The 7,702-nt window shown below is 33.7% G+C and overlaps 2 long non-coding RNA genes across 2 annotated transcripts; both read left to right on the top strand.

The window, feature by feature from the left end:
- Positions 1-230: 230 nt before the first annotated feature.
- Positions 231-1,175, top strand: LOC110696823. Its single transcript, XR_002506397.1, has 2 exons — positions 231-398; positions 801-1,175. It is a non-coding gene; the product is annotated as an uncharacterized LOC110696823 (long non-coding RNA).
- Positions 1,176-3,637: 2,462 nt separating this feature from the next.
- On the top strand, positions 3,638-7,285 carry LOC110696822. Its single transcript, XR_002506396.1, has 2 exons — positions 3,638-3,722; positions 6,945-7,285. It is a non-coding gene; the product is annotated as an uncharacterized LOC110696822 (long non-coding RNA).
- Positions 7,286-7,702: the final 417 nt, after the last annotated feature.

Here is a 7,702-nt window from a genome sequence, read left to right as displayed (position 1 = left end):
ACAGTATAGAGCTGATCAAGTCTAGCCCGGCCTGACCCGACCCGAAATTTGACCAGGTTTGGGCAGTAATATAATATTAGGCCCGAATTTCGGGTTTGGGCAAAGGAATGGAGGCCCGATTTGTTTTGGACGGGTCTGGGCAACAGGTCTGGCCCGACCCGGCCCGAATTTGCCACATGTTCACATTTTCACAATTTCACATACCTGTTAACTTATCAACTATCAAGTAATAAAAAAAAAACCCTACTTCTTTATTTTCTTACTCTAGCAGCCGTCACCCTTCTTCTCCATCTTCTTACTTTCTTTTTCATTTCCTCCTTCTTCCTAGTCAATTATCAAGGAAAATACATTAACTAATTATCAAAAAAAGGCTAACAATTATTGTGGATCTATACCAGGTAATTGCATTGCTTACAATTTCGTTTTTTTTTTCTTAATTTTCGACCACTTGCTCTGTTAATTTGGTTATTTTTGAAATCTTGCTGCTGTTTTTTTTTTTTTTTTTTACAAAATTGGTACTACTATTAGACAATTAGTGTTATAATGTTATTTAATTGTTGTTTCATTTTGTCCTTTTTTTTTGTTGCTACTATTTTTATAATTTTCCATGGCAAGTAATACATTACTTACAATTTCATTTCGTACAATGTCGTTTTTTTTTTACAATTAGTGTTATAATTTTCAATTATGCTTACTGCTTAGTTGTAGATTTTTTTTTTCTTTTTGTTGCTACTTTTTTTTATAATTTTATTTGATGTTTTATCATATTTAAAGTTTCTGTTTTTGTTTCTTTTCTTTAGTGTGTTTGGCAGATTGTATTTTACAATCATGGTTAAGTCCACGGCAAGTAAAAAACGAGAAATTAATGATGATGATGTTGGAGTTAAAGAAGAGGAAGATGCTAGTGTGCGTGATGGTCGATCGACAGTTTGGAATGATATGGAGAAGCTTGAAACTTCAGTCAAGAATGAAACCAAAGCCAAATGTAAGCATTGTAAACAAATTTTTAGTGCCAAATCTACCAATGGAACTTCCCATTGAAGAAGACATCTTAATAAATGTGTTGCAAAAAATAATGCTTCTATTACAAAATTTTTGCTTGGTGCTGATTGTAGTTATGGAGGTCAAACCATGTCTTTAAAACATCCTAAATTGATCCCGATGAACTTAGAAAAGCCATTTGTATGTTTATTGTTGCTGGAGCTCATTCGTTTGCAACTATTGAAGAATCTGGTTTTAAACACATGCTTTCAATTGCTTGTCCTAGCTATAAAGTATTGAGTAGACACACATTAAGAAGAGATGCATTAAAGTATTAAGAAGAGGAAAGAAAACTTGTTGAATGTGATTTGCAAAATGCTTGTGGTAGAATTTGTTTTACTTCGGATAATTGGAGAAACGATAGTACACAGGATGAGTATATTTGCATAACCGCCCGTTGGATTGATGTTAATTGGAAGTTGCAAAAAAGAATTATTAGATTTGGTGCATTAACACATCCTTTTGATGGGATTAGTATAGCCGAGGATGTTTCTCTTTGTTTGGCTAAATGGAAAATTGATGGAAAAGTAGGGTCATTTACGTTGGATAATGCATCCTACAATAACACTATGGCTAATCAAATTAAGAGACAACTTGTGAGGAATGGAAAGGAGCTTTTGTTTTCCGGTGAATATTTCCAAATTCGTTGTTGTTGTCATATCATAAACTTGATTGTGCAAGATGGTCTTAAGCTCATTGATAGTGTGGTGGATAAGATTAGAGCAATTGGTAAGCATCTTAGGTACTCCATTCCAAAGAAGAAAAAGTTTTATGAAATTGCACAACAAACTTATCATTTGGATCCTAAAAAAAGAATTCGAGGTGATTGTTGTGTTAGGTGGAATTCAACTTACTTGATGCTTGATCGTGCTCTTTATTTTAGCGCGGCAATTGATCATGTAGTAGAAAAGGATAGTGGGATAAAAATGTATCTTATTGATGATGATGAATGGAATAAAGTGTCGGTGATTCATGACTTTTTGAAGCTTTTTTATGATGTCACAAATGAATTCTCTTCTTATAAAACCCCAACTGCAAACATTTATTTCAAGGGAGTTTGGGATATTCAATGCATGTTACTTGAAGCTGCAAATGGGCCACATTCATTTTTAATTAACATGGTGAAAGCAATGTAAAAGAAATTTGACAAGTATTGGTCAGATTATCATACTTTGTTGTCTTGTGCATGTGTTTTGGATCCTCGTTACAAGTTGAAATTTGTTGAATATTATTCTTTCATTACTCTTTATGGAGGTGAAATGTATGTTATGCAATTCACTTAAGGAGTATAGAGGTGTTGATGGTGGGGGTGTTGGTGAAAGTGGTGAGGTTAGTCATGGTAATAGAGCGCCACGTGATTCTTTTCCTTTTGGTAATGATAGGATGACTAATTTTGGTTCCTGGATGAGTAGTCAACAACATCACGTGGAGGATAAAGCTCAACTTGATCTCTATTTGGAAGAAAAGAATGTTGATTATAATTCCAAAATTGATGTGTTGGGTTGGTGGAAAAATAATGGGGCACATCGATATCCACAACTTGCGGCATTGGCTCGTGATATATTAGCCATTCCTATTTCTTCCGTTCCTTCCGAGTCGGCTTTTAGTATGGGTAAGAAGCTAATTAATCCATGGAGAGCTTCACTAAATTCCATGACAATTGAATCTCTTGCTTGCTATGAGGATTGTCTTCATGCAAAAGGCTTCTCTTTAGGTGATGTTTTGTTTCTTTTTAATGTTATTGTATTTTTCTTATTATTGAACATTCAACTAACCTTTATATATTTTTTTTCTATTTTTTCAAGGTGGGTCAAATATTTTCTCAACTCAAGATGCTAATTATGAAGATGAGCAACACAAAGTTCATATTGACACAGTTCAAATTGACTAGTTTTATAATGAAATTTTAGTGTTGTATAATTTTCAATATTGTTTGTTTGGACATTTTTTTATTTTGTTTGTAAACTACTAAACTTAAACTTTGTTGGATATTGGATTGAATCATTGTAGTATAGTACTCATTGTTTATTTTTATTAATTTAGTTGAAATTGTTTAGTTTAATGTTTTATGCAAAAAATAAACTCTAAATACTAAAAAGTAATAAATTTTGGAGTTTATATAGGCAGGCCCAAAATGGCCCGACTAATACGGGTTTGGGCAGCAGTGTCCTGGCCCGATTCCTGGCCCGGCCCGACAATTTGGGCAGAAAACATATGCTCTGGCCCTGCCTAAACTCGGCCCGGCCCGACATTTGATCAGCTCTAGTACAGTACGAGTAATATTATAGAAAGATGCACTACCTTTTAACCCCCCCCCCCCAAAAAAAAAGAGCTAGACGTTTCTATCCCCCCCAAAAAAATAAAAAAAAATAAACAAATAGAGATAAAATACGAAGTATAAATAAAACAAAACGTCACACAGAGTTACGGAGTACTCTACCTTTTAATATCCCCTTTATATATATACAAAAAAAATACTTTACCTTTTAATCTTCTCCTTTTTTCTCATCTACACCCACTACCTGTTAAAACCCTCCTCCTCAAAATTCTCTCACAATTTTGATTTGTCCATTTATTCAGGCGCTGATTAAAACAACGGTGGTCGACCTCCAGTTGCGGACTTCCTAAAAGGCGGTCAATAGTTTGCCCTTTTAGATCGTTAGGCAAAATCTCTACTTCAGGTATACAACTACAACTTAAGGCAATTATTGGACCAAAGTAGACCCAGATCTAGAGTATTGTTAGTTGTTCTGTCCTTAAAATTAAACCTCAATTAAGCTACTTTTTTTTTTTTTTTTTTTTTTTTTTTTTTTTTTTTTTCCGAGGCAAAGCTACTTGTTTCAATTGCTGAATATTAATTTTTTATCTTAATTTTATTGTTTGTAAGTTACAGTATTTGGTTTAGGTAGAAATTCAATCTGTACTATGAACTGGCTAAATTACTAGGCCTTTTACTCTTTTTGTAAAAACTCCTTTCGTATTTTTTTCTATGATTTAATTTAAAGAAACATTTAATTGATGCATGTCTTTTAGAATTTTGGTTAGTATTGTAAATGTCGTTTGCATTTTTGTTTAAAGAATCTGAATTTTTTTAAAATAAGATTGTTTGTTTTAAAAAAAAATTATATGGTTTTGTTGTCGATCTAAACTTCAAATTTTGTATTTAGGCTTTTTTTTTTTTAATATATTTTGATGCATGTTATTTATTTTAATTACACATATGCTTTGGTTATTAGTTGATTAGGCACAATATATGTAAGGATCTTGTATCTGTTCAATTCGCTATCCATTACGTCATTAACATATATTTTTAAAATTATATGGTTTAGTTCTCGATCTAAACTTCAACTTTTGTATTTAGGCCTTTTTTTAATATATATTTTGATGCATGTTATTTATTTTAATTTTACATATGTTTTTGGTTATTAGTTAATTAGGCTCAATATATGTAAGGATCTTGTATCTGTTTAATTCGCTGCCCATTACGCCATTAATATATATATTTAAATTTATATGGTTTAGTTCTCGATCTAAACTTCAATTTTTGTATTTAGGCTTTTTCCTTTTTTTTTTTAATATATTTTGATGCATGTTATTTAATTTAATTATCCATATGCTTTGGTTATTAGTTGATTAGGCTCTGTATAGAAAAAATTAGTAATATATGTAAGGATCTTGTATCTGTTTAATTCGCTACCCATTGGAAATAAATACCTTGCCTTGAGTAAACAAGTTAATCCCCAGACCATTATTATACTTCTGTGTCTTGGATTTCAAGGTTTAACTTGTAGCCATTCTAAAAAATTCTGAAACTTGCTACATTAAGTCACTAATATATGTATATTTAGATTACTTAAGAAGAATATTTCTGTACATGTGATGGAACACTGTCAATATAAGTCTTATACATTCGTTGTGCATGATAACTGAGTTAGGAGAGATTTGGTTTCACTTAATGCACGCATGGACCAAGTTAGAGGTAATTTAGAGTGTACCATGTTTGAACCAAATTATGAAGTTTGTTGGACCTCTATGTGTATGTATCTGTAACAGAATGTGAATGTTGGGCACTGAATATTTTGTTATTGATGAAAAATGGTAGTTATCTAGGACTTATTTGTTTGAGTTTTGTTAGAAATTCTGCTGTGTATTCAATGCATACTGATGGCTATTATTGTGTTTAAGTAATCCATTATGTATATGTATATATGTATATATATGTATATACATATATATATATATAGGAAAAATTGCCGGGAATAATCCGACCTTTGGCTCATCCGCCCAAAATAATCCCACCTTTCGATTATTTTTAAATAATCCGACCTTTATACCTATTCCGCTCCCAATGGTCCCAACCGGTCAACTAACTTGTTATAACAAGTCACCTGACACGTGTCAGCCTATGAATGGTAAAACAAATAAAATAAAAATTTTAAAAAGTATAATTTTTTTTAAGGAAAAAAGTTTAAAAAAAAAATTAATTGATTATGTGAAAAAGCCCCCACCAGCGTAAACCACCTCCCCGCCGCCCATACCTGCCGGCCCAGATGCCAGCCACTCCTGCCCAGCAGCTCTGAGCACCCAGACCCCCTCCCCAAACGCCGACACCCCCATCATCCTCCACCGAACAACCAACCCCGGCCCTCCCACCGTAAAAATTTCGGCCCCTTCTCCATTAAAACCACCCCTCAATCCACGAAAATCCATTAATACCATCCCTAAACCCTCGAAAACCTCATCTCCGCCCGATCCCGACGCCCCTCCCTTCCCCCGTTCTGATTTTGGCAGATTTCCCCTTCCCCCATCTTGATTCCGGCCTCCCACCCTTTTCTCCGGCTCGAGTTCGGCCTTCCCATATTCCCCCGCTACGATTTCGGCCTCCCTCACTTTCCCCTGCCTTGATTTCAGCTGCCCAGACCACCTACAATAGCCAGACGACGACCTGAGCTTCGATTTGATAGTTGGGGATGGTGGAGCAGGTAGATGGGGCTGGTGGACGACGATGATGCGGTGGCTGGGACTTGTGGAGGAGCGGCTGGCTTGCTGCCAATTTTTTTTTTTTCAATTTTTTTAATTTAAAATTGTAAAGAAATTGTATGGTGACACGTGTTCTAAAACCAAAAAAAAAAAAATAATTACCTTTTTTACAGGTAACCGGTCACTTAGGACCATTGGGAGCGGATTGGGTATAAAGGTCGGATTATTTAAAAATAATCGAAAAGGTGGGATTATTTTGGGCGGATGAGCCAAAGGTCGGATTATTCCTGGCAATTTTTCCTATTATATATATATATTGTATATACATATATATGTATATACATATATATGTATATACATACATATATATATATATATAATATATATTTATATTATATATATATATATATATATATATATATATATATATATTATATATATTCAAGCGATGGTAACGACTCTGATTGGAGTTCTAGTGATGGTGATGGCTCTGAGGAGGCCCGGAGTTTATAGCAACTTGTACGCAACCCTACAGTAAAGTAGGAAGATTAGTAAGGTTTATATATATATATATATATATATATATATATTTTGTCAATGCGTCTAATTATGGGTGTTTTGAAGCTGATATTCATTTATATAGTTTGGTACACAAACTTATAACTGATTAAGTACCCTCCCCCCTTCCCCCCCCCCCCCCCCCCCCCATGATCCCCCCAGAGTAAAAGAATTACATTGAGTAGCTTCATCATGAACATAAAGTAGAGTAAGGCATGTGGTGTTTGATTAGTTGCTATTATGATAATGTTAAATTGATTACTCTTGTCTACGTCTAAGTTAGTTTCTTTTACTTTGTTATTGTTTTGCCTTGATTACTCTCATGCATACATACACATTACATTCCTATACAATCATTTTTGTAGAATGTGCCGTTGGGATTTGCAAGGTCCCATTTGAGCTCCTTGGGGCCTGATAACTAAAGTTCATGTTTGGATGGATAAAAAGTACCCGTCATGTCTCTATGTTAAAAGGACCAAAAGTCACTAGATTAGACTGTGCAACATAAGGGATGGAATATAAAAGATGTGTCGGGAACAGAAGATTAAGAAGGGGACTAAAGTGGTGGTGCAGATGATTAAAAAATCTCCTCCCGTTTTCAAAGTGACAGATTATCAGACTTTGTGTAAAACATCAGCTAGCGTTTCGGTATCATTTCTAGCAAGCTAACTTCTGATGTGTCTATTCTACAACTTTTTGTGTGTAATTGCTTAAGCTTCTTTTGGTTCTCAACTAATGACTATCCAACCTCTAATAGGAACTTCTCTTTAACAATTTAGCCACATTGAACTTGCTAAGTGGCCTTTTGTATTTATGGTGATAGCCAACCACTTTTTATTATACTTAACTATAATTACTATTGCCTAAAAATCAGCTTGTTTCTCAATAACATATGCAAAAAAGGTAAATAGTCATTACATTATACGTAATTAATAAACAGTTGAATCCGGGTTTAACACTTGACTCTATGACTCTATAAATACATGAATATAAGTAAATTTTTCTGTCATATAAAGTCAGTTACACATACTACTTTCAGTGTATGTACGCTTTAATAAAAAAATAGTGTATTCCAAAAATAAATACTTGTACAAACAAGTAACAACATAAACTAATAATAATA

This window comes from Chenopodium quinoa, unplaced genomic scaffold, assembly GCF_001683475.1.
Source record: "Chenopodium quinoa cultivar QQ74 unplaced genomic scaffold, ASM168347v1, whole genome shotgun sequence".
NCBI lineage: Eukaryota > Viridiplantae > Streptophyta > Magnoliopsida > Caryophyllales > Amaranthaceae > Chenopodium > Chenopodium quinoa.
Note: the sequence above shows the minus strand (reverse complement) of the source record. Positions and strands in the feature narration are given on the sequence as shown.